This window comes from Phocoena sinus, chromosome 11 (assembly GCF_008692025.1).
Source record: "Phocoena sinus isolate mPhoSin1 chromosome 11, mPhoSin1.pri, whole genome shotgun sequence".
NCBI classification, from domain to species: Eukaryota; Metazoa; Chordata; class Mammalia; order Artiodactyla; family Phocoenidae; genus Phocoena; species Phocoena sinus.
The window spans coordinates 19,224,966-19,252,940 of NC_045773.1; the positions used below are offsets into that span (position 1 = coordinate 19,224,966).

Sequence of the window (27,975 nt, forward strand, 5' to 3'; positions counted from 1 at the left end):
TAACGCCCTTGAGTTCCATCCATGTTCTCACAAATGGCAAGATTTCATTATTTTTTATGGCTGAATAATGTTCCATTGTATATATATGTACCACAGTTTCTTTATCTATTCATCTATCAGTGAACATTTAGGTTGTTTCTGTGTCTTGACTATTGCAAATAATGCTACAGTGAACCTGGGGGTGCATATATCTTGTCAAACCAGTGTTTTCACTGTTTTTAATAAATACCCAGAAGTGGAATTGCTAGATCATATGGTAGTTCTATCTTTAATTTTTTGAGGAACCTCCACACTATTTTCCGTAGTGGATGCCCCAGTTTACATTCCTACCAAGAGTCCACAAATGTTACTTTTTCTCCACATCTTCTCCAAGGCTTGTCATTTCTAGTCTTTTTCATAGTAGCCATTCTGACAGGCATGAGGTGGTATCTCATTGTGGTTTTGATATGCGTTTCCCTGATGATTAGTGATGTTGAACATCTTTTTTGTACCTGTTGGCTATCTGTATGTCTTCTTTTGAAAAATGTTTATCCAGATATTCTGCCTAATTTTAACTGGGTTGTTTGGTTTTTCTTCTGTTGAGTTGTATGAGTCCTTTATATATGTCGGATATTAGCCCCTTATCAGATACTTGATTTGCAGATATTTTCTCCCATTCAGCAGGTTGCCTTTTCATTTTGTTGATGGTTTCCTTCACTGTGCAGAAGCTTTTTAGTTAGATGTAGTTCCACTTGTTTATTTTTGCTTTGCTGCTTTTGCTTTTGGTATCAGTTCAGAAAATCATCACCAAGACCTGTGTTACTACCTGTGTTTCCTTCTAGAAGTGTTTTTGGTTTCAGGTCTTACATGCAGGTCCTTAATCCATTTTGAGTCAATTTTTGTGGATGATATAAGATAGTTGTCCAGTTTCATTCTTTTGCATGTGTCAAGTTATCCCAGCACCACTTATTGAAGAGACTGTCCTTTCTCCACTGTATGTTCTTGAATCATTTGTCATAAATGAATTGACTTACATGCCTGTGTTTATTTCTGGGTCCTCTTTTCTGTTCCATTGATCTGTGTGTCTGTTCTTTTGCCAGTACCATACTATTTTAATTACTATGGCTATCTAATATAGTCTGAAATCAGTGAGTGTGATGCCTGCAGCTTTGTTCTTCTTTCTCAAGATTGCTGTGACTATTCAGTCTTTTATGGTTACATAGAAATTTTAGAATTGTTTGTTCTATTTCTGTGGAAAATGTCATTGAAATCCTGATAGGGAGTGCACCAAATCTGTAGTTTGCTTTGGGTAGTATGGACATTCAGTGTTAATTCTTCCAGTCCACTAGCCCTGAATATCTTTCCATTTATTTGTGTCATCTTCAATTTCTGTCACTAATGTCTTCTAGTATTTAAATGTACAAGTCTTTCACCTCATTGGATAAATTTATTCCTAGGTATCTTATTCCTTTTGCTGCAACTGTAAATGGAATTGTTTTTTAAATTTCTCTTTCTGATAGTTCATTATTAGTGTATAGAAATGCAACAAATTTTTGAATATTGATTTTGTATTTTGCAACTTTACTGAATTTATTAGTTCTCATAATTTTTGATGGGGTCTTTAAGGTTTTCTATATGTAATATCATGTCATCTGCAAATAGTGATGGTTTTACTTTTTCCTTTCCAGTGTGGATGCCTTTTATTTATTTTTCTTGCCCAGTTGTGCTGACTAGGACTTCCAGCACTATGTTGAATAAAACTGCTGAGAGTGGGCAACCTTGTCTTGTTCCTGATCTTAGAGGAAAAGCTCTCAGCTTTTCACCATTGAGTATGCTGTCACCTGTGGGCTTATCATAGATGGCCTTTATTATGTTGACTTATGTTCCCTTTATACCCACTTTGTTGAGAGTTTTTATCATGAATGCATACTGAATTTTGTCAAATGCATGTTTTGCATGTATTGAGATGATAATATGAGTTTTATTCTTCATTTTGTAGTGTATCACATTGACTTGTGGACGTTGAACCATCCTTGCGTCCTCTGAAAAAATCCCATGTGATCATGGTGGGGTCCCTTTAATGTATTGTTGACTTTGGTTTGTTAATATTTTGATGGGGATTTTTTGCATTTTTGTTCATCAGCCATATTAGCCTATAATTTTCTTTTCTCTTGACATCCTTGTATGTTTTCAGTATCTGGGTAATTGTGGCCTCATAAGATGAGTTTGGAAGGGTTCTCTCATCTTCTGTTTTTTTGGAAGAGTTTGACAAGGATTGGTATTAATTCTTCTGTGAGTGTTTGGCAGATTTCACCAGTGAAGCCATTATGTCCTGGACTTTATTTGCTGGGAGGTATTTGATTACTGCTGCAATCTCCTTATTAGTAACCAGTCTGTTCAGAATTTGTTTCTTCATGATTTAGTCTTGATAGTTCATACGTTTCTAGGAATTTACGTGTTTGTTGTAGGTATTCCAATCTGTGTATAATTGTTCATAGTATTCTCTTAGAATTCTTTGTATTTCTGTGGTATCGTTTGTAACATCTTTTTCATTTCTGATTTTGAGTCCTCTCTTTTTTCTTGGTGAGCCTAGCTAAAAATTTGACAGTTTTTTTTTAATCTTTTCAAAGATCTAGCTCTTAGTTTCATTGACCTTTTCTGTTGCTTTTAAATCTGTGTTTCATTTACTTCTGCTCTAGTCTTTTTTATTTTCTTCTTACTACTAACTTTGGGCTTCAGTTGTTCTTTTTCTAGTTCTTTGAGGTATACAGTTAGGCTGTTTGAGACTTTTCTTATTTATTGAGATAGGAATTTATTGCTATGAACTTTCCTCTTAGAACTGCTTTTGCTGCATTTCGTAAATTTTGGTATGTTTCATTTCCATTTTCATTCGTGTCAAGGTATTTTTAATTTCTTTTTTGATTTCTTCTTTGACCTGTTTGTTATTCAGTGACATGGTGTATAATCTCCAAATATTTATGAATTTTCCAGTTTATTTCATGTAACTTCTAGTTTTATGTCATTATAGTTGGAAAAGATGCTTGATATGATTTAAATCCTTTTAAATTTATCAAGACTTATTTTGTGGCTTAACATATGATCTATCTTGGAAAATATTCCATATACACTGGGAAGAATGTGTATTGTTTTGCTTTTGGATGGAATGTTCTATAAGTATCTCTTAAGTCCATCTGCTCTAATGTGTCATTTAAGGTCAGTGCTTCCTAATTGATTTTCTGTTTGAATAATCTATCTCTTGATGAAAAAAGTCCCCTACTAATACTGTGTTGCTGTCTATTCTGTTGCTGTCTGTTAATGTCAGCTTTATATGCTTAGGTGCTCCTGTATTGGGTGCATAAAAATTGACAAATGTTATATCTTCTCGTTGGATTGACTACTTTGTCCTTATGCAGTGCCCTTCTTTGTCTCTTACTTCAGTCTTTGCTTATAGTTTCTCAAGCTTTCTTTTGGTGTTCGTTTGCATGGAATATCTTTTCCATCCCGTCACTTTCAGTCTGTGTGTGTCTTACATCTAAAGTGGGTCTCTTGTAGGCAGCATATCGATGGATCCTGGTTTTTTTTATCCATTTAGCCACTCTGTGTTTTTTGTTTGGAGAATTAATTTGTGTACATTCAAAGTAGTTATAGGTATGTGCTTATTGTCATTTTGTTGTTTTCTGGCTGCTTTTGTAGTTCCTGATGTCTCATGACCTAGGGCAGCTTTGTGTTGTGACATTTAATAGATCTAGACTTTGTAAAAGGAGATTGCAGTGTTTGGTTAGGTCAAGCATTCCAACAGTTTCAACCATAGCAGCCAAGTGGATCGATTAAGTCATGTTGCAGCTGATCAGAGAAACCCAGTCAGCAACAGGTGGAGGATACTGAGAACCAAATTGAGCCAGTTTGGCCATTCCAAAACTGTCAGAGCTTTTAGCCAGTATGATAACTACCATGATTAGCAGGAAACAGAGTTACGTATTTCCTGCTCTCACACCCTCACTGTTCTGTGGCACGTTTCACCGAAGGCATGTCTCGGCCAGAATTCTGCCATATAGGCAGAGATGTGTCAGGAAGCATGCCCAGAAAAGTCATACAACTTACTCCTTACTCCTAAAGTCATACAACTTACTCCATGGGAAAGGTATGAGGAGAAAGTAGTACTATTTTGGTGGAAGAACTAGCCAACTTTCTAGCTGAAAGGTGACAGGGTTCTCTCATAATACCAGATGAGATCTAGATTCCAAGTACAGTTCTCAAGGTATGAGGCTCCTAGGCTCCTTGGCACTCACAATCTTTTCAGCTGATCATGTGTCTTGAACACTACTTAGTTCATCAAGGAAAGATAATTCCAATCATCTCTAATGCTAGTGAACAGACTTTGTGGTATAATTTTAGATAACAGTGTTTGAGGTACCTGTATGATCTTCTCTCATGTAGAGACAGTTGGGAGAATATCCTGGGTGGATGTTCCTGATTCAGAAAAATGTTTCTGTATCCTGGTAATAAAAATATAAACATACGTGTGCACCAGATTTTGAAAGAGCTAATTATCAAAACAAGTGAGAATTGGATTAGATGGACTTTGAGATTCAGATACAGTTGTCATCAGTAAACACACACGTGCATGTGTGCCCACTTGTATATGATAGAATTGAGCTTCCCTTTACAGCCTGCCATTTGTTCTGTTTATAGCTTCGAGAAATTGATTGGTCAGATTTCGTGATTCGTGGGTACGTATTTACACATAGTTCCGTTCTCTTGCGGTTGGCCAACTGAGGAAGGCAAGCAAGGGATCTTTACGTTGCAGCTGGGAAACCTATCTCAGTACAGTGAGTCTGTTTGTCTTCTCTCCTTGAAGTGACAGCAATGCTGTCGCTTCTTCCCTTTCAACTCTTCCTCCCATAAGGAGGAGTCGGCCGTTAAAAGCATTTCTGAAGGCATCTTTTCTCTTCTCACCTCTGGTGTGGTCTGTACCTGCTTTTGTTCAGTATTGGCCTGTGGCCTCCAGGTTTGGGAGGCAGCATAACATGGTGGTTGAGACACTGGATTCTAGAAAAGACAGTGGGATTCAAATCCACGCCACACCATTTATTAGCTGTATGAGTTGGGCCTCGTTATCCTGCAGGACCTTCACTTCCTCATCTGTTAAATGGGAATAAGAACAGTGTAGTGCTGGGACATATTAAGTGTTGCTTTCTAATTATCCTTCTCTTCCTGCTTCTGCTGTTACTAGGGTGGGTTTATCACCTCTTTCCACCCTTCCCCTGCGTCTCTCCAGATTTAGAGTTCATTCCCTTCCTGTACCAGACAGCCTCGTACAACCCAACTTCCCCAACTCCTGCATCCTTTGTTTTCTCCTTTCTTCTCAACTGCTAGTATTTAGGAATTTGCTTACAATTTATCCCAGTATTTACCCACTTAAGACACATACCTTAGTGAGCATGACAAGAAAGCCTTTCTTGAGGCAGGTAATTTAAAGAGGAAGCTTTTGTTACTTTTTCCTTAGACAAACTGAAATCGTGTGCTAAAATACCTGGCTTCAAATTCTCCCTTTACTCTTTTCCGTTCTTTGAAAACACATTCTCCCCTCGTGAATAACTGTTACAAGTTTTGTGTCACAAGCCAGAGCGCCATCACCTCCCCTCTGCCATCACAATCACCATAGGGTGAACTGGAAACCCACATTGTGACCAGGTGTTTTGGGGTATCACTGGAAGCTTTATTATAGGTATTATTGAATTGTTGTTTTCCACCTGGGCTTCTTTCTGTGCTTTTACTCATGGATTTCTCCCGCCTTGAGTCCATTGGGTAGTACAGGACAACCTTCTTGAATACAGACTCCTGCTTAGCAGTGCCTCTCCTTTGTACTGGATTTAAGGTGATCTGGTAGCAGAAGATCACATTTCATTTTGCTTTGAAGATGAGGGTAACGGTATATTCCATGTACGGTTGGCCTCTTCCTGCTAACGTGTGCCAGATTGCTTAGTGCTTCACATTAAAAAACAACAACAACAACAACAGTATAATAAAAAGAGAAGGTCCCCCCCCCCCCCGTTTGAAAGCAAGAAATAGAGCAATATTGCTAAATAAAGTATTTTTCTATTTTGAATACACTGAGGGGGGTATTGACTGCTGTCAGCAGGATATAAATCATCACATTCCTATCTCGAAGTGTTAAAGTCCACCTGATATTCGGTACACAAAGAACTCATTTATCAGGGGTGCTCTTCTCCATTCAAACCCCACACAGATGTTTCATAAAAATTAATGTATTTTGTGGGAGATATTATTATAGGCACTAGGTGTAAAGGTAGCTACAAGTCCTAGGCTGGTGTCATCGGTCTGACGCTCTTACACTAAACCCTATCGTCTGATCTGACATAGGGCCTTCTTTCTTGCTTTACGAATGCTTTATGTTTGCTGAAGTAAAAATCACAGAGGATGGCACACTTTGGGGCCAGGGCACAGTCTGACAGCCTCAGGCCTGTTGGGTTTGTGTTGGTCGCCAGCACTGGATCCGCAGTGGAGTGGCTGCCCCCTTTAGCTGGGGCGTGGGCTAGAGTTTGTCCTTCTCCTCTGGGCTGTTTTACTCTTTAATGTGATCCTCTGTCCCTTTAGGCACTGGAATTTGCAACCCCTTATTTCAGCACTGCAAAGGAAAAACAAAAAAAAATTGGTATTCGGGACTAAACAGTATGTTGGGTGTGTCTTTTTGACAAACAGATTTCTGACAAAAGGAAATACGCTTATGTAACTTTCTTGAAATCTGTTTAATTTGTATGTATACAATCTCAGGAATATATAACATTTCTGGAATATAAATGTTATAGAAATTAGTGCATATATAAATGCTAGAAGGTATTATAAATTATATGTACAATTTCTGCTCTTCAGAATGTAATGTATCTGTAGAATCTTCAAACTGGAAGGACCCCTTGCGAGCGTCTAGTTCTAGTTCAGCCCTCTCCTTTGAGTGTTAAGAAATTGAATCCCAGACCCAGAGAGTCTAATGATTTGTTCAAGGCTGTACAACCAGGAAGTGGTGTTGGGACAGGATGCCTGTGGCCTGTAGGTGATGCCAGGCCGATGGGGGCATTGATGTACAGTGTGGAATAGATGGGGATAGAGCGGAACTTGAAAAGTGCATGTCTTTTCTATTCTTGAAGGTTAAAGGCAGATTTTTACAAGGATTCTGCAAGCACTCTTCACAGTTCTCTGCGCCCCACTCTCTGGCCTTCTTCTCTAGCAGAATCCAGACTGATATTTCTTCTGACTTCTGGACTTTTCTACCAGAAGCTCTGCGGAATTTAGTAGGCAGTGCCCCTCAGAGTGAACTAATTGTCGCTCTTTCTCTCTTAAACCTGCTCGATTTTCTGCTCGCTTGATTTTGGTCATTATTGCCATGGGCTAAAGTTGTATCGTACTCTATTTTTTCTTCTCTGATTGCTCATATTCTTGGTTTCCAGGTCATATAAATTCTGTCTTTGAAACTTCTTCCCAAATCAGCATTTCTTCTTCATCCTCCCTGTTCCTGTGTTAGGTGAGGTCCCCACCACCTGCTGGTAGGACTGTTGGAGTAGACTTTTCCTCGTACTTCTTCATTCCAGCTTAACTACAATGCCAGTTCTTTGTCATCTGCATTGGTTTTCAACCCTGGCTGCGCTTGAGTCGCTTTGGGATTTTAAGACTTACTGAAGTCTAGGTCCCGTGCCCAGAATTGGATATAATTGAGTGAGGGTGGGGGCTTTGGCATCAGCATTTCCCGAAACTTTCCAGAGGAGTTGTCGTGTGCATCTCCAGAGTTGACAACCGCTGCATGGTTAGTTTTCTGTAAAGCACGTCCGATAGGTCACTCTTTGTGAATCAAGCCCTGATTCCTACTTTGGCTTGTGAGGCCTCCAGAATTGGGATCCTAATCTTCCAAGCCATCTCAGGCCATTGCTTCCCCGTGAACTTAACCAGTCACCAAGACTCGCTGACCTTTCCTGCCTAGAACTCAGAATGCCTCTTGAAGTGCCTTTGCGCTTGTGGTTTGCTCCCCCTGACTCCCCCTTTTTCCTCACAAAAATTAAAAACTACCTGTCTTTCCAAGAATATCATGTCCATTATAAAATCTCTGCTGCTACCAAATCATCCCTTATCACAACGTGTTAGAATTTACCTATATACTTAACCTTCTTGCCCCTGTAACCAGAGCGATCAATAAAACTTTCTGCAGTGATGGAAGTGCTCTGCGCTTTCCAGTATGGTAGCAGTACGTAACTGGCGGCTACGTGTAGGCTGTTTCAGCACATCGAAATGTGACTTGTGCCACTGAGGACCTGGATTCTTGGTTTTCATTACATTATAATTAAAATGTCCACATGTGACTACTGACTCCTGTTTGGGACAGCATAGATTCTCGACTCTGAGCTCCTCGAGGGCAGGGCCAAGTTTCGTTCTTCTTTACTTTCCACGTGGCCAGAGTGGTGTCCACCAACGGTTTGCTGGAGTGACTGGAGGAATAATGTTGGGGTTGGATTAAAAATCACTCTCTTCTCTAGTTTCACACACCTCGACACACACGTAAACAAGCAAAGTCCTACCTTGTGAGCCTGACAACATTCAAACAAGTTTGACTTCCCACAGAGATTTCATGAACCCATTTTACAGATGAAGAAATTGAGGATCAAGAGAAGTTAAATGACCCAGCCAGGTCATAATTATGAAAAATAAGATCTGATCACATCTGCCAGTTACCTTTGACTACCTTATAAACCGCACACTTTTTTTCTTTTTTCTGTCTGTCTGTCTTTATTTATATTTTTTCCCTTCACTTTTATACTGGCATACAGCACTGCGTAAGTTTAGGTGTACAGCATAATGCCGTGGCTTACATGCATCATGAAATGATTATCATGATAAGTTAAGTGAATGCCCATCATCTCATAAAGATAAAAATTAAAGGAATTAGAAAAAATTTTCTGTTCTGATGAGAACTCACAGCACTTACTCTCAACAACTTTCACATATAATGTATAGCAGTGATAATTATATTTATCATGTTGTAGGTAACATCCGTAGTAGCCAGCTGTCTTATAACTGGAAGTTTGTCCCTTTGGCTCCCTTAATCCAATTCCCCCTCCCCCACCTACTACACTTTTTTTTTCTGATGGTTTTAGTTCTGGGTCTCTGAAAATATCAGTCCCGCAGAGAGTGTTCCATGGCCTGATTTGTCGTTAATAGCCCACCTGGTCATTTCACATTTCCAGAGGTTGGCTTTTATCCTTTCATCACTTAAGTGATGCCGTTTCTTGAGTCTGAGGCTGTTGTTGGCTGGCACCAGCTCTCTTGTTTTAACACCAAATCTGCCGAAGATTGCAGTTCACGGGTTTGACCCATCACGGCTCTTTGTTTTACGCTGTTTTGAAGACTGCTGCAAAGTTTGCACTGCTAGAGTGGGATGCGTGATGAAATAATTAAAGCTGAAGTTTAGCAGACCACAGATCCAGGAGAGGGAATGGCATTAGATTCATCTAAGACCTTAATGTAAATTGTCCTTATAACCTGAAAGCTCTTTTTGTGCAGAGTCTAAACTAGGGCGCTCTTAGTAGGGGGAGGGTAATTGCATTTTTGGTGGATAGTGAATTTCAGTTCTTACTTACAAGAAGTCTATTTGATTAAGTCCGTATAGCTTCCTTGCTCATTCTTTTTCCTTTGCAGTGTATTATGAATAGTAAGGTGATTTTACTTCAAGGGAACGTAACGTTTTTTGCTCAGATTATGTCTCAGTCATCCACATAATTATCAACCGTGATTATCAACATTGAATTATCAACATTTCTCATGTCTTCAGAGTTGTGAACAAATACTATGCAGACGCGATCTGCTTGACCTCACCTTACTGAATGATTTTAGTGGGGAGAGGAATTAAGGAGAAAAGTTGATTTTATGAAGGAACCAAAGAATTGTTGTCATTGACTTTGTTTCTACAGTTCGTCAGCTTTATTCTTTGAAGGAGAGATATTAGTTGTAGACCTGAAACTAACATAATGTGTGTCAATTATGCCTCAAGAAAAAAAAAAATTCGTTTTAAGATATTTGAAGTGGTTCTAATAGAATGGGCTTGCAGGTTACCAGGCGAAACTATTGATTAGACACAGCACTATTATAAAACGGAATCATTGCTATATTAGGACAAGTACTGTATGCAAATGGAACCAATAACGGGCATAGATCTAAAGAGAGATTAGAGAATGCTTCTTGAAGCACGTGGCATTTATTTAGGCCCTTGTCACGTGAGACAGGTGAGCCCTCTCTAGGAGAAGTAAGGCGGAGTAGTGATCGGTGGTCTGTGTGAAGGCTTGGGGCTGGGAGGGTGCAGGGTGTGTGTTATTATATGTTATTATAGTGTCTATTGATGGTAGACTGAAAGTCCGGGCATAGCAAGAGGTGCAATCAGAAGACCAGGCAGGACCACCAACACGAAGGACCTTCTGAGTACCTTTGCACATTTCACCTTGACTTTCTGGCCCTTAGGAAGCTAAGAACTTTTTTTTTTTTTTTTTTTTTTTTTTGCGGTACGCGGGCCTCTCACTGCTGTGGCCTCTTCCCGTTGCGGAGCACAGGCTCCGGACGCCCAGGCTCAGCGGCCATGGCTCACGGGCCCCAGCCGCTCCGCGGCATGTGGGATCTTCCCGGACCGGGGCACGAACCCGCGTCCCCTGCATCGGCAGGTGGACTCTCAACCGCTGCGCCACCAGGGAAGCCCTAAGAACTTTTTAAGCATGGGTGGGACATGCATCTGGGAAGCCTATGGCATTAAACAGCTCCATCAATTTTGAGATGCCTCCCAGTGCAAAAATAGTAGATGAGAGTGAGGGAAGCTATCCGAGAGTTGAAAAGATTTTGCAAACTTGTATTTTTTTACAAGTTAGTTTGTCTTCTGTGTAGATTGGTTTGAAGAGAGCAGGTACAAAGACAGGAAAAAGCCTCCAAAAGGCCCTTGTAGGAGGTCCACACAAGGCTCTCTTGGCGTGGGCTAGTGAGTCTCGATTGAGATGAAGAAAAGGAAAAATAATTGAATGCCTTTGGTTGTTGGATGCTGTGGAGGAGGCATCAAAGCAGCCTCCATAGTGTTTGGCCTCATTTACTGGGTGGATGGTGGGAACATCCACCTCCCTGAGGGAGGGACCGTGGGATGGGGACTCCTTGGGCGCTGAGGAAGCTGGAAGATAATGGACGGCCGGGGTCCCAGGGAGGACCCTCCAAGAGGAGCAGGATTTGAGAAGAAGAGAGAGTTGGCAAATGTAGCTAACGGACCAAATCAGGAGAGACTTAAAACTCAGTAACCTTGGCAACAGAGCCGCGGTGAGGGCCGAGGGAGGTGTGGGAGGTGAATCCATGGAGAATGCAAGTGTAGACAGTGCTTTCTGGAAATCTGTGAAAGGGAAGAGAGAGAAGGGGACATGGGACTGAGAGATGAATCTCCTAATTTTGTTTTGTAACAGATACCAAGGTCTCACCGGAATCTTCTCCTTAAACCTCATTTAAAATTTCTAAGTTTCAGAACTTTCGATGCCTTTCTGACGGGCAGTTCATTAGCAGCAAGTTGGAGGCTTTGGGGAGGGAAGCAGAACAGGCATGTGGAGGGGTGCACATGACTGCAGTCTTTAAGGGGAAGACCTGCAAACGCAAATAACAGCCTTGTCATGGTGGTCTGGTGCTTTTGGTGTAAATAGAGTTAGCCCCACAGAGTTGAAAAAGCTCTTGAGGCCGCTGTGGGTATAAAGCATGCGATGGTATAGAAAGTGTATGTGTCTGACAAAGATTTCCATCAAAATGTGAGGGCCAAACAAGTTGTGGTGCCAAAGTGGTCAAGTGGTTTTCTAGAAAATTCACTTAATGGCAGTATCACGGCCCCCAATACAACTGTAAGAAATGCAGTCACTTTAAAACGTCTCTGCCCTCTTTTTGGACACCATGTAATTCTATCCCTTTTATGAATGTCCTCCTCAACCCTAAATTTGTGTGCGCTTCCCTAATGGAACGCGTCTTTACACTCAGGCACCATGTTAATTTATGGTGTATTTTGGGATTCTAAGGAATGCAAAATGGGGCGGTAATACGACTTCTCTTTGTTTTACTCTGAAGAGGTTTTTACTACCGGGTTCTTGACATCTTCCACCTTAGTTTATCTTTATCTTTAACTGGAACCATTTTGTCCCTTAGCTCTATTCTAATTACCTCTCAAAACGGTCAGATTTACAGGCAACACATGACAGAGAAATGCACAAAAATCAGCCAGCCTCTCCTGACATTCAACAGCAGCCCACGTCTAAATAGCGGAAAAGTTTATTTGCTTTTTCTGAGGATGTGCTAAGTGATTTTGCAGTGTGAGTGGTATGGCCTTCTAGCTCTTAGGCCTGCATTTATTAAATAAATTTGTTCTCTAACTCAAGTGTTAAGTGTGTATTATGAAACCTCAAAGGCAATTTCAGTGATTGCAACGTGCAAATATTTTTTAAATTATGTAATTAAATACGACTTGGCCTTCGAGGTCCACCGAAGTAATTTATTAATTGAACAGTCTGATTTAATTGTATGTTATTTTCATCTATTCAGGGAAGGGCCTGCATCTTCTGAAGAGAGAGGAGCCTCTTGTGCGCCTTGTCACTGGAGGTGCAGAGGTCTCTCCAAGAAGTTTTTAGCACCCGATTAAATATTAACCAAGAAGAGAGGACTTGTTCCTCCTGTCCCTGATACTCTGTTTTGATGTCTGAGTCTGGTGATTTTAAAGGAGAAAGAAAAAAAAAAGTCCTCTTGGGTAAAATTATTTGTAATCTGCTCGGTTTATCATGACATTATTTAAAAGTGAATCACTCTTTTCCTCTTAATTGTGCCAGTGTACAGGGCTGTATAAAGTAAGCGCATAGAAAGAGAAGCCCCTTGAATTCAGCGATAGCTTCATCCAGCTACAGCTACAGCTACAGCTACAGCTACAGCTACAGCTACAGCTACAGCTACAGCTACGGCCTTGCCGTCTCTGTTTCCTTAAAATGTCATTTTAAAGGTATTGTGGTTTTAGAGCAGCAGCTGTGACTGAAAAGTATGTAAACTAAGCTGTTCCTGCTCATATCATTTTTATATTCTTATGTCAGACCAGAAGGCTGCTTTAAATTTATTTTTCATTGTGTATTAGTTCTAGAGCCCGTTTTTTTTTCCCTTCCTTGGGAACATATGTTCTTTGGGACTTGTGATACTCGAGCGCTTAGGAAAATAACAATTGTTGGTGGGCGGCGGAGAAAACAGGTCTCAGAATAGCTTTTTTTATCTGCGTATTGTATTTGGGAGAAGGTGAATCTAAAAAATGAACTTTCACGAGGTAGAATTGGGGTGCCTAGCATTCGTGTTTTAGGAAGTGGAAGAATTCAGGCATACTGTAGTGTACTAAGTCACGCGAAAGGCAGTCAGAAGCCCAGATTGCTTTCCCAAAAAGAAAATATTTTTTGTTGCTATTAAATATAGTTTATATTGCTACTTCAGAACTTTTTTTTCTCCAGGGAGCCCGCTTACTTAAATTCTTAGTTAATATTTCTGTATAGCTACGTCTTTGTCTCCGGAGCTCGCCTTTGCAAATTCCCATTTCGTATGTGGTTGTGGATCAGTATTTATTCGTACCACGTGGTACCTCTCACCTGATCAAGTGACAGCATGGTGTCACGTCAGCCAGCAGAATGTTGGAGTGACTTTTGAGTAGTGGTGGCAAAGAAGGTACAGAGGGTTGAAGGAAACGACAATAACGAGATTTTTTTTTTCCTTTCCTATGTATTTCAACATGTATAATGCCTTGACTCTGCTGTGGAAATCTGGAACGTTGGATAGAGAAATATTCCTTTTCCTAAAGAGCTGTAAAGGCAGAGTAGAAAGTCTGAGCTACTAGAGCTTTCCACGGTAAATATAATTTGATGACATGTGTTTGTAATGTCCCTCAGAGCTCAGGATTTCACTTTGAGAGCTGTTTCACAATGATAGATTTCTTTCCAGGTTTTGGAGACAACTTTAGCCCTAAGGATTTGCCCTGAGATTCCACTGATTTGCCTTCTGACTCCAGGCCCACATCTAAGTGCCCCAAGTGGGGAAAGTAACTTGGGGAGGAAGGTGGGTTCCTCACGGGCCTTTTGTTCGGCTTGTCCCAGGCCTCCTGTCTCTCACTGGGCTCCAGGTAGTGGCTTCCTCCATCCATAAGCTAGCTCGTCCTTGTGGTCCTTACATCATAGCCTTGGAAAAGGGCTTCTCAAAGCATTGGGGTTGTTGGTCAGTATGGCTAAGAGGTATAGCAGAGACGTTGGCCGTGCAGGAAGGACACCCAGCATAGCATTGGGGCAGGGTACTAGGACATCCTTTTCTGTGCTTCTGATCCTAGGAAGTTCAAGGTAGTGGCCAAGGGTGTACTTGGGTAACCTGGGGGCAAAGGCTGTTTCCCAGCCTGTATACAAGTATTTCAGTATTTTTTTTTTTTTTTTTTTTTTGCGGTACACGGGCCTCTCACTGTTGCGGCCTCTCCCGTTGCGGAGCACAGGCTCCGGATGCACAGGCTCAGCGGCCATGGCTTACGGGCCCAGCCGCTCCACGGCATGTGGGATCTTCCCGGACCGGGGCACGAACCCGTGTCCCCTCCATTGGCAGGCGGACTCTCAACCACTGCGCCACCAGGGAAGCACAGTATTTCAGTATTTTAACAACTTCTTCAGGCGACCACTGTGTACCAGTTGAATATCATCCCCGGGTACCACTCTTTTTCCCAACAAGGTGACTGAGGTGTGGAGAAGGGAAGAGGATTACCAGATTCTAGCAGAGTCACTGGTGGATCCAGGAGTAGAAACATATTTCTCTTCCCTTCTAGTGAAATGTTCTTTCCACTTCACTCTGGCCCCTCTTATCCAGGGTGTGGAAAAATCTCTTTTCCTACTAACTTCAAGCCAGAGTTGATTAAAAGGCATTTTCTTAGGAACAAAACTGAGAGGAAAAAGCAAGATACCTGAAGCACTGAAGTGAATGACTTTCTAGAAGGAAGTTAGCTTGTTTAGACTGTAGTTCATATGCAACAGGCTGGCACAGTCCAGGGCACATTTGTGATTCCTGTGTCCCTTGTCTTGCCTTCTTGCTGTTCACAGAACCCTGCTCCAAAATCTCCTTTTGACGTGATTGATGTTTCCAACAGCCATCTTCTCCAGCCGTCGCTTTTCCACATTTGTTGGGAGTCAGAGGCTCTTGTCTCTGCTTTCTTCCACATCACCTGTGTGGTCTCAGTCACACAATGAATCTCCTCCCCAGGAGGGAGTGCCTTGGCTAGATCCCCTCACAGGTACCTTTCAGCTCTAAAATGTGTCTGTTCTCCTCTCTCATCCGAGAATTTTCCCATATAAGCCTTATTCCCTCCACTGAAAAGTCTGGATCACACAATGGGTGGTGTAGAACAAATCTGAATTTTGGTCATGAAGACACAAGACATCTCATTTGACCCCCGGTCTGTTTTCTGGGGGGACAGGCTGGTCTTTTGTCCTTGGTAAAACTTGGTCAAGGAATTTCTGGTGAAATAAATCTATCGCTTCGTATTCTCAATGGGGTTTGTGCTGTATTATTATTATTGTTATTATTATTTCTGTCCCTGATAAAACTCCATGGAATGACGGGGTGGGGGTCCTATGGCCTTTTCCCCACCCCACTGAAGAAGCTCATGCAAGATTGTGTGGTGTAGAAAGTGCCTTAGCAATTAAATAAAAGAAAGCCTGGTTCATATAAAGAGACATGTTTCTATATGGAAAATATGAGCCTTTTTTTTTTTTTTTTTTACATGGACCAGGTGTGGATTAGTTCACTGAACCTTTCACCCAGCCGTATTCCCGCTTGTAATTCTTCTGAGGCATAGTTCAGCCAAGTCAAAGAAACATGTTATTAAAGGTGAGCTGAAAGGCATTTAAAAAATAAACAAACTGTTTAAGACCCTAAATCAGTAACAGAATCTATATGCACAGACTTGAAAAGTACAAGAAAATCTGTTGCAGTACCTTTGGGTTTCAGGCCAGATTCTTCTCTTACCTTCTTTGAACATGGCCCCAAAGTCCTTTTCGGTCATTGGCGGGATGAGCAGTTGCCGCTCGCTTGGACTGTAGCTGTCTTACAGCTGCTGATTACCCTCCACTGAGACTGGTGAGACCCCAGTCTTAAACTTACGATTCTCCAGCTAATATTGAGGGAGAAAAATTAATACTTTGATTTTATTTTAGCACTGTGTTGTTAAGTTTAAAATCTGTACGTTCTTTCCTTTTTTCTAGCCTGTAGCATGGCACAGAACCAGATATTATTAACAACTTGTAGAGATGATAGAAATCAAGCGTGGGAAGTTTTAGATTTACTTCAGTTACATTATCCCTGGTTAAAATAACAGTGGCTATCTTTTCCTTAGCACTCACTATGTGCCAGGCACTTTTCCTTCCCTTTCTTTCTTTCTTTCTTTTTTTTTAAATATTTATTTATTTATTTATTTTATTATTTTGGGGCTGCGTCGGGTCTTAGTTGCGGCACGTGTGATCTTCGTTGTGGCACGTGAGATCTTTCATTGTGGCACACAGGCTTAGTTGCCCCCGCAGCATGTGGGATCTTATTTCCCCGACCAGGGATCAAACCAGCGTCCCCTGCGTTGCAAGGTGGATTCTTAACCACTGGACATCAAGGGAGTCCCCAGGCACTTTTCTAAGCACTTTTTTATGTTAATGCTCTTAATTCCTCGAAACCGCATGTACTATCATTCAGCCCGTTTTTGCGGAAGAGCACACTGAGGGGTGGAGAAGTGAAGTAACTTGCCTGAGGTCACAAGGCCAGTAAGCAGCAGAGATGAGTTTTGAAGTCTTGAACTTGAATCTGTGCTTGTAAGGTCTGGACTATTCTAGACTGAACTCTACTGTGCGGTACTATTTTATAGACTACTGAGTTTTAACTGAAGCAGCCCCAGGCAGCATTAAGAAATAAAGATAGGGCTTCCCTGGCGGCGCAGTGGTTGAGAGTCCGCCTGCCGATGCAGGGGACGCGGGTTCGTGCCCCGGTCCGGGAGGATCCCACATGCCGCGGAGCGGCTGGGCCCGTGAGCCATGGCCGCTGAGCCTGCGCGTCCGGAGCCTGTTCTCCGCAACGGGAGAGCCCACGGCAGTGAGAGGCCCGCGTACCGCAAAAAAACAAACAAACAAAAAAGAAATAAAGCTATTCATCCTGGGCCTTGCCACCTTCACCCCGACCCTCCAAAACTGCCATCAGGGTTTTTCCCTAATTAGAACAATTTTCTTTCTGTTCTCTTTTGGTTGTTTTTATAGTCTCTTCGCAGCTAAGGACTGGGTGGTATCATTTGTGTCCTGTTGTGCCGCTTCTCCCTTGATTATCTTCAACTCCCCTTGTGACTGTGGGATTGCGGAAGGGCCTTCTCCCATGTTTAAAGTAATTCCAAAAATCTGGAACAAAGGAGGAAGAGGCATTCTGGGGGTATTCTAGGAGTCTCCCTGGCCCACTTTTTCCAAGGTGAGCAGTTCCTTCCCCAGTTCCTCAGGGTGGATGCAGAGCTCCTTTCAGAAACTCAGAGTGAGCAGAAAAGAATCACCCCATCCCCACCTGTGCTGCTTTACCTGCCAGAAAGGGGAGCAGGTTCAGGCAACAGCTTCATCTGGTGCACTTCTGAGTAGCTTTGCTTCATTGAAGACCATATGCTGAGTTTGTCAAAGGCATCTGCCGCTTTTCAGCCATTCTTGTTTTAGGAACGTTCACTTGCTGGGTTGGGGAAGCAGCGTCACGTGTGCAGGCAGCCACGTCAGGCTCCTCCCAAATGTCCCTCCTCGTTTGTCAAGTTCTGGGGGCATTCGGCAGAGCTTTATTGTCGTCAGGATTACGGGTTCCCTAGTATCAGTGTTAATATAGCATCCTGTACATATCAGAAACCTTTTCAGCTAAGGAGCCGAGAGGGTGAGCCCCACAGGGTTCTAAATTATCCTGGCATTTCTTAGTGTATTTCTAGCGGGAGCCAGAGAGATGGTGAGCTTTGGAAGATGGAAACGTTCTACGTCGTGAACATTGCGGTGGCGGTTATAAGACTGTATACTTTTGGCCAAGCTCATCAAGTTGTACACATAAAATTGATGAATTCTGTTGTATGTAAATTAAGCCTAATACTGATTTTAAAATATCTTAAAAAAAAAAGATGGGTCACAGTGGAGTGTAGAAGGGAGCCGGGATCTGCAAATGTCAGAGAATTCAGGAAGAGAGGCCTGGGAAAGGAAATGGGATGAAAAGGAGCCAGGAAAATTTGCCTCATCATTTGGCATTTCTCTGGTGGCCAAAAGGTAAGCTGCTACTTTTGGGTCACTCGCAAGCACTGGGGGCACGTAGCTGCCAAGTTTTGCAGTTTAAGGGCTAATAAAGTCGGGATGTGGGTAATACTGGGAGAGGGCTCTTTTCAGGGGAAGATTGCTGGGAGGTCTTCCCACCTATAGGGACTGTGTGAGTGGGTTCATTCTTGAGTGTCTCTCCCTGGGTGCACATGTCCACAGTAAAGTGCAACTCTGGAGCCACTTTAAGGGTCTTTTCTACGTGCACCTGGAATGTTAGCCATTGTATATATAACGGAGGGATTGAGGAGCTGGGGTGAGATATAGGATTCTTTTTATTCAACTTACATGCCGACTCGTGGTGTTCATTCCATGTATATTTATTGAACAATGACCATGTGTAGCTACTGTTCTGTATTAAGAGACAGCATGCAAGGCAGATGAAGTCCTTGCCTTCATGGAGTTTATATTCTGTTAATTTGTCCCAAACTGAAATGCACACCGTCAAGATTAATCTGCCTGGTTTTATCTGTTGCCTAAACTTTCCCAGAAAAACCAAACAGAATGTTTCGCCGAAGATTGAAGCCGCCAGGAGCCAGATGTGGCCACGGGAAGAATGTCTTCAAGAGCTTGTCATCTGGCTCCAGCTGTGCTAACCTAGGCCTGCTAGGCAGCCACGAGTTGTGTCTGCCAACTGGTGGCCAGACGCGACTGCAGGTTTAAACAATTAGTGGATTCATTCACCCGGTGGCCGGGTTCGCTGTGTGTGTCCTAAGATTACCACTGCTGTCCCGACCAGGAGCCTCTGTGGTCCCGGGCAGAAACACCCACAAGGGAAGCGAAAATCAGCCCCTTGAGAAAATAGCCAAGGCCTTCTTATCCTGGAGCGTGGAGAGGGATTCAGGGGGAAACCATTGTCAGCAAGAAAGCAGAAATAAACCAGACGTGGCCCCTGCCATGCAAGTCTTGATTCCAACCAAGAGCTCCTGCCTGACCCAGAACGCCTGCCTGTAGCCTGCCCCTGCAGAAAAGCAGAGAGGAGAGTTGGCCTGTGAGGCCTTCTCTTTCCCAGTTATTGTGGTTTTTAATTGTTGCCTCTTTGTTAGAACCATTTATGACGACCTATATTGATTTTACCCGCAAGAGATTTCCATTAAAAGTCTTAATTCCTACCTTTGAAAAGCAACTGGATACCTACAGATGTGCCATGACTTTTCAAATATCTGCGTACATAAATATGTACGTGAATACGATGCTTCAGCCTACCTGGTGTGGAAGATTTTTTTAATAAAATGTGGTGTTGCTGGTTTCCTGGAGTAGGCAGTTTCTGTTGTCATATGGGATACGATGATTTTGATCACCCATTGTTCGGCCAGTTCCTGATACCACAGTAGTTGCTCAGTAAATGTAGAATGAGCCGCATAAGGAAACATTCCAGCGGGCATGCTGACGTTCGAGGACAGTGATTCAAAGTGAGTGTGGTTATTTCACATAATAAATGAGGGAAACAACCTACAGTTTAGAGCAGAAAGACAAAAATAGTAAAGGTGCAATTGGAACACTTTTAGCGTTGTTTTTTCAGACGTCGACATCTCGTGTCCGATTATCACAGAAGGCACAAGATACTGGAGATGAAGATTTCGAAGGGGGATTCTTCTGAACCTGAACTGACAGATACTTGTGGGGACATCTTTATTACACTGAAGTTCCAAGTGGTTTTTCAAAGAAGCCCCACTCTAAATAAGTAACAAAGACAACAAGATGGTTCAAGTGAGGAAGAATTTTAAGACACGAGTGTATGTGTAAAAATCAACTTTTGCATTCTGAGTGCATTGTGTAAGTTTGCTGTGCACGAAACAGAAGTGAAGCCATTTGGTTTTGTGGCATTGGTGTGGGCTGGCTGAGGGGGGTGGGGGAGAAAGTTGAGGCATTGATAAAGTATGCGGTGAGCCAGATGGTTGCATTACACGTCTTTTGTGTTCTTGTTTGCTTCTTAAAGCAGTTGCAGAATTTGGCCCTTGGCGATATTTCTTCGTGCTTGTATGTTCTGCTACGAATTTACTTTTGTCAGAGTCCTTTGAAAGAAAAGCCTTGCTCTTAAAAAAAAAATTTTTTTTTTACTTACATTATAAACTTGTGAAGTCAACAGTGTGTTCATAAAAATATTTTTAAAATGTTAAGTATGTTAGTAAATAGCAGGAAGATCAGCTTTTCTTTTTCCTTAGCACAGTAACTTCAACCATGTTTTTACTTCAGTTCAGAGATTTTTGCAAAATAATGAAGGTAATAGAATTGATGGCGGATGGATGGATGGATGGAGACACACAGACAGAACAGCTACATTGTTCTTCCAGTAATAATGGGGCTTATCTGATGAGAGATTTTAACGTTTCCTCTTAGAGCAAGTTGTCAGGTTGTGGTTTACCTGTTGTGTTTTACCTGTGAGTCTGACTTGCTGATATATAAGTCAAGTGGGAATGCTTTGGGATTGGTTGGTGGGTCTTGCCTGTGTGTTCGCTTGGCATTTATTCGAACTGTTTATCACACCATCCCTGAAATTTATATTTATTTCCTACTACAAGCACATTTTATTTTGCAGTCACCAGTGGAAAGTATATTTAAGATATTCTAACTGTATATAAAGGATGATATTTTATCACTGAATGCTTTTAATAAGGAATTGCTTTGGAGCTAATTTTCTCCCATCATGATGGAATGCTTAGGATAATTTAATGTCCTTTTCACAGTCCCAGTTTATCTCTCCCCCTTTTTTTTTTTTTTTTTCCTTCTGCTCAAACGAGAGAAGAGCACAAATTGTAGGATCCTTGGGCCATGGTTTATTCTCCTGTTGTGCACAGATTCCAGTTTTAGTTGGAACCTGTGGTCCCTGATGAGAAAACAGGAAACTTAGAGTCCTAACCTTATTGAAATCTCTGCCTGGTCTAGTCACAAGTCTGAGGCAACTCCTTCCAATAATGAAGCCATTGTACGCATCATATCTGATCAGTTCTTGAAATGTTTTAGTAAGTCTATCTTACAACATTATAAGAAGATAATCAGCAGGCTTAGAAGGTCCCCATCTGGACTGTAGAGTTATTTTTACTGAAAGATGTTTTGCCTTTTTGAGATAAGCTCTCGCGTTTTATCATCTGTTCCGCCGAGATGAAGTGCATATGAAAAGTCAGTGACTCTGAATCCATCTGGTTGTTATTATTTTCCACTGATAATTGGCTTGAACAATTGAAAATGTCTGGTCTCACCCTTTGAAACTGTACACCCTGTTTATTTTCTGGAGGTCTCACTGCAACTCCCCCCCCCCCCCATTTTCCCCCTTCATTCTCTCTCAAGCTTGCAGCGAGTGGCGCTTGTGTGCCCATGACATCTTTGACTCTGTGCATCAGTATGTGTCACTCAGCATGTAAAGCTTGCATACGGATTTTTGTCACAAATCCCTATGTCTGGCGCTGTTTGCTCAGGGATCCAGTGCTCTGGCGGCAAGGAGCTTAGCTGGGGCCACAATGCATGGATCCCTTACCTGGATCGTCGTCTTTATTTCACTATCCTCATTAAAATATTAATTTCGAGGACAGTATCTAATACCTATGGAATTAGATACTACCTATAATTGTGTAATATATTCAGTTGCATCCAGGTTTGAACGATACAGAGCATTAATATTGGATTCCACTAACAGCATTTCCATTAGCTTGCTCGACCAGTATGAGATATAGATGAGCTGGGAAGCATAACTACCTGCTAGAACTGCCAAAACAGTCATTAGAAGCTCCATTGGGATGGACAAAGGCCTTTTTCACAGTGATATACTGATTAAATTTTGTTCTATGGTTTATTTGCATCAAGGTTAGATCACTATAGTCTATGCAAGAGGGTTATCTAACACCTGACTTGGAAGGTCATTTCAAGACAAAACAGCGAAGAGAATAGGCATCTTGAGTTTCTTGGGGACCCCCTCTTAAAGAACCTGTATTTTATTTCAGGGGACTTTGGGAATTTTCAAATTTTCTCTCTGTATTATACCATAATATATGTTTAAGACTGGGGTTTTTTTGTTTGTTTATGTCACAGTTTTTAAAAACTTTTCAGTAATATTCTTTTGCTTTGGGGGCAGAGTGATATAGCCAGGAAACAGTGTGGTGTTAATAAAATAAAACCCACTTTGGAAATAGAAAGCCACCTTATTTCCCTTGTCTAGCGTAATCGTGGTACATCCTCTGAGGCTGTGAAAGACCTGTGACCTACCCTTTTTCAGTCCAAGTAATAATGTAGGCACATTCTATGGAACAGCAGTGCTGGATTTGCCCCCAAAGTCCTATGTGGCATTAAAAGGACGTAGACGAACATAATCTTATTTATGTTTCAAATGAAATCATTTAATACTGCAAAGGTTATTAAAAAATAATTAAGTTACTAAGACCAACATGTAACTGGACCATACGATAAGAGGTTAGGGGTGAGGATGAGTTGACTCCGTGAGCTGAGAAAATGCAGTAGTGAATTCCTAGTGCCCGCATGTTTCTCCTCTTGCTTAAATTCCTTGGTTCTAAGGACAAATTATGTTGAGGTATGGCATATTTTCTGCCAAAATGGAGAAAATTGTTGACTGTAATTATGTATTTAATTGAAATTATAAGTGGTTGAGGCCACTCATTTAAAAGCATTCTTTCTGATATATGGGTAATGTTTTTAAATGAGTGGTCATGGATTGATGACATTTGAAAGGCAGGCATTTGGGATGTATTTTTGGAAGACTCAAATTGTTTTTCTTAAATCATTAGTGAACTAAAGAGTGTAAAGGGACACTTTTTGTTTGGTTTATTCTCTTTAATTAGATATGTGTGAACATTCTGTGTGAGAGCATATATACGCACGTATATGCATGTACATATATGTGCATGTGTGTGTATATATTTTATATGTGTAAATATTTACACATAGATGCAACGGATCTTTCTGGAGGTACAGACTCACAAGGATCGGTTTATAATGGGGCAAAGCAGAGAAACAAGAGGTGTATTTCTGACCTTAAATTGTGGCCGAAAACATGTGATTGTTTAAACCTCTCATTGAATATTAGAGATCTAAGTTCAAGTTACAGTAAAACTCTGCTGACGTGTCTTAGGCCAGGTTCTTTTTGGAGTGCTAGAGATACAATAGCCCTGTATTCCGCACGTCCCCCTGCCCTGCCCCGCCCTCTGCCATACATTCCCCCCCCCCCCCCACCCAGGAGTGAGTTCTTAATTACTAATGAATGCAATTCATTTTAATTGTTATTATAGCAACAGAACATTTAACTGTCTCCTGTTTAGTCCTTGTCCTTTGGAACAGGCAGTGTCTCCCGTCAGAGAGAGGACAGGTAGAAGGCACAGCGGGCGTCTGATTGAGCCAGTTATTCATTTGCTGAGTGTTTGTGTTTATGCAAAGGGGCCTCTTCCTGCATATTTAATCTAGAGTAAGGCAGTGGCTTTTGTTGTGTTTAGCCCACATACCTTCAGTCCTTCCTCACACTGCCGCCAGCCTGGGAGCCCTGAGAGCTCGCAGGCTTCCCAGCGCCTGTACTTTCTCCCTTACAAACTCTCAACTTTCTTCCGTTGTGTGAAAATTGCCTCTCCGGCCCCAAAGCTTCCCTTCCTCACCATGCACGGGTAAGTGTGTGCGAAGCCAAGGCTGATACTTTTGTTTCATTTTCCAAATGTTGAGAGGCTACTTTGCCTGCTCTTCTGGTCCTGGTTCCTGGGCCGTTTGTCAGTTGCTTGGCGGCGTTGAAATAGACAAGTACAGGTGCCTCTCAGGAAATGTGGCTGAATTTTCAGCTGGCAGAGAGAGGCTCTTGGGAACTGCCCGGGGGGGGGGGGGGGGGGTGGGCAGGGAGGAGAGAAACAGAGAGAGGAAAGATGGGGAGAGAGAAAGAGAACAGCTTTATTATTCTTTGTCCTAACAAATCCTGTTTTGTAACTGTCCTGCAGAATAATGCTGCCATTGTTTGCTAAAAGCCTTCAAACAGTGTGTGAGACCGAACTGTAAGAAAGCAGTGAAACTCTGCCGCTGTATTGTCTATCCCCAGGCCAGGGTCCTCCCCGAAAGTCTGTGCCGGAATAGGAAGGGTTTTCTTCAGTGGAAATCGAATCGTCTCTTCATTGATATTAATAGCACACTGGAGATGTTGGCCGTGCTGTGCAGAGCGGCGGTTGGGAGGGAAGGAAATCTGATCTTGCTGGGGGGAAGATGACAGCCTCTTGGCCCCATGGTGGAGGAGACAAGCATCCAGGCTCAGCCTGCATAATGGCATCCTGGCTTAACTGTTTACTCTAGGAATTTTAATCTTGCGCTGTTGGTTTTTACTATCGGGGTCTTGATATTTTTTGTTCCTGTCCTGTCTTTAGAAAGTACGATGTTCAGGGTCTTAATCCAGTCTTTTTTTAAAAGTGAAATTAAAAAAAAAAAGAGAGAGACCTAGAGAAATTGACACGCTGTGCACTTTGATCATTCTGGGGGTATGATGGTAGAAATCGTGTGAGAAATTCAAAACTAAATGGCCACCATGAAGAAGGATGAGCCATCCAAGGGAAGATATATCCCATGGAAAGGTATTTCCGAGGCTAGGAATTGTGTCCAGGGTCTGAAAGGAGTTTTCATTGCCAGTTAAGTGTCGCCTCTGTTTGACTCTTTTCAACAGAAGAGTGTGCTGTTCCCCCGCAGGTCGGAGACCGTGAGGATGTGAATCCAATTTCATCAACCTCATTAAAACATGTAGGGACTTGGGTCTTCTTAGGTACAAATCAGTCTAGAGACTTAGAAGCATTTGTTAGCAGTGAGGCCGCTGAAGGTTTTTAATAATAAAATCACAAATACCCTGTCTAATTGTAAGTATATGACTTTTATGCTCGGTTTTTAAGGGGAAGAATACTTTTTTTTTTTCATGAGGAAAAGTAACTCCGCCAGAGCACCTTCTGTGATTAGCGCTATTGTATTCTTAAATTTTGATTGATAGAGATAATAGTTTTCACTTAAAAATACAGACAGGTACTTTAACTTTCCATGACAATAGCTATTTGCATTTCTTTTATCTTTTTGTTTAACATCTATGGGGGCTGGGATGGATTTGATTATTAACTCTTGTTGCACACACTCCGCGTAAATCTAAAACAAAGGCTTTGTTAGAGCTTCAAAGAGAAAACAGCAAATATTGTTTTTAAGTTTCAACATTTAAAGCCTGCTAAGGGATACCTATAAAATATTTTCACAGGACCATGACCAAGGTTTTGCTTTCCTTTAAGGTAAGAGAGAGTGGTATTTTCCAAATGAGATGGGCCAACATGGAGTTGCGGGGGGGCCTGAAGTAATTCCACAGGCCAGCCTCGGCCAGGTTTTGCCTGTACCATGGGGCTTGCTTCATGTAGAGTAGTTCAGATTCTTCTTACTAGAACGGACCCCAAGTTAGGTCCTCTGATTTAGCTGAGGGTCCCAGAGGGTAGGGAGAAAGGAAGTAAAATGTTCCTCGCAGCAATAGGAGGGGGACGTAGGGGCAGTGACGGATCCCCTGTGGTAGATTTTTCTTTGATAAAGAGAAGTAAAGGAGATGTGGCCCCTTGTAAACCAGCAAACCTGGGTGATGGCCAGGGTCGCCTCTGGTCCCAGAGACCTGCTCGACACAATAGTTTTCCTTTTCTTTTTCTTTCTAATTTACTTCCTTTTCCTCCCCCCCCCACCCCTGTATTCGCCCTGTTTCTTTCCTTCTTTTCTTCCTTCTTTTCTCACTTCCTTCCCTCCCTCCTTCCTCTTTCTTATTGTAAGCCTGACTCAGTATTTGAAGTTATTAGAGCAGAGGAAAAAAAAAAAAAAAGAAAACACTTTCAGGTTGATTTCTAAGTGGATTTTCTTGTCTTGAGTGCAAGAAAATGAAGTGACCCTTGTATTATCATTTCTCAGCTAGTCGAGTTTGTGTTGAAGATAGTTTTGTTTTTCTAGGACATCTTTGAAAAACAAAAGAGAAAAGCCACATGAGTTAAGATTCACAGGTTTAAAGAGACAGCCATGTCTTGGAAATTGGCCCTTTGAGATTTTCTGTTTTCTCACATGAAGTATATGTCATTTGATGGGGACATTTGGGAGGATGGGAAGTTTGAACCCCGTTTCTGGACTTCGAGAGAAGGGTTGCTCTAGCCAGAGATGAAACTCCTAACTGCCACCTTCATCATGGCACAGGAGCTGGCGTGCATCATCCTCGCATCCCAGGGACACTGACACACAGTAGGTTGTCAGCCAGCATTCGTTGGACTGAAGGTTGCAATGAAATAAGGTGGCTGTCCTTCACAGTCTCTTGTATACTTGTACAAAATGAAATATAATGCTGAAATCCTGACGCAGATCATTTCCTTGAGCTGCCATGAAAGAAGAGGGAGAAATATTTTTAATGGCGAAAAAAGGAGCGTATATTGTTCATTTTTCTTCTTGTGAAATAAAATCACACCTCCATGTTTTACCTGCACCTCATTTCCAGCTAGGCCATACCAATTGGCAGGATCACACTGGTTAAATTAAGGGCAAATATACTGATAGAAAGTATGAAATTGAAGCATTGTAGTAACCTAAGGGGTCTAGAGAGTGAAATTCCTAATTGGGAATAGGGGGAGCTGGGGAGACAGAGGAAGAGGAAGGTACATTAGTCTCCTAACCCAGGGATCTCAGCTGAAGAGTAACGTCAGTGGTCAAGGTCTTTATGGTCAACAAATAGCTTTAGGTAAATAACATTATCGCAAACAATAGTTAAGAGGCCACACTCAGAACAGTTTCTGGTGTTCACAGGATCTTAATTGTACAGAGAATGACATCAAGGAAAATAAGTAATTTGTTTACCGTATCCCTGGCTCACCTTTAAAAACCTAAAACCAATAGGAAACTTAAGACAGAGAGAAAAAGAAAAAAAAAAATGAAATTCATTTGGTGCCAGCATTTTTTCTAAGAGGAGACAAGGGGGCTGCAGGGCAATATGTTTCTTTTTCTTTTTAACTTAAAGGCGTTACATAATTGTTTAATTTTTCATTTTGGTGCTTGTGCCCCCAGTAAGCATGGAGGTGTGTAGTTGATATATTTGATAAGGTGAAGTGTTTTGTTTTGTTTTGTTTTTAATAGCAGTTTTGGAAATGGAGGTTTTATGCTCTGGAAAAAATGAAATGCAGATTTTTCTCCTAGTTGTTGACTTCTGATTCTTGTAGGCTAGTAATGAGGCAGACTCAGGCCCCAGAACTACTCCCTAATTTTCTTGTCTATTATATTGACACATTTCATTTAATTTAAGTATGATGGCAAACAGCTGTTGAACTATTAATCTTTTCTCAACAAAGCTGGAAAAATATCTTTTAGATTACTTTGCTAATGTATACTAAAAACTAAAATCAACAGAAATAAATTAATGAGTGGTCAAACGTACATTTGCATTAAAATTTATGGAACTTCAAAATGGAAAAAAATAGGGTTTATATCCCACTGCCAATTTTTTATGTCTAAGCAAAAGTTAAATGTAGCCAAATTTGTATTGCTTTAGTGATTATAAGTTGGAGGGTCAACTGTATAATATTGTTATTATTAATTTTTTTCCTCCAGGGAAAAATTACGCTTATAAAATCTG

The 27,975-nt window shown here is 41.6% G+C and overlaps 1 protein-coding gene across 9 annotated transcripts in view; it reads left to right on the top strand.

Moving 5' to 3' along the window:
- Positions 1–27,975, top strand: part of FOXP1 (forkhead box P1) — a 601,805-nt gene that overhangs the window by 243,155 nt on the left and 330,675 nt on the right. The window contains exon 1 of one of the 9 annotated variants that reach the window (XM_032648543.1): positions 4,765–4,808. The exons of 7 other annotated variants lie outside the window; for them this stretch is intronic. The gene's annotated coding sequence lies outside the window, so the exon portion shown is untranslated. Of the gene's footprint in view, positions 1–4,764; positions 4,809–23,897; positions 23,993–27,975 lie in introns of those variants that run through there. One more of the 9 variants, XM_032648542.1, reaches the window with a different exon arrangement.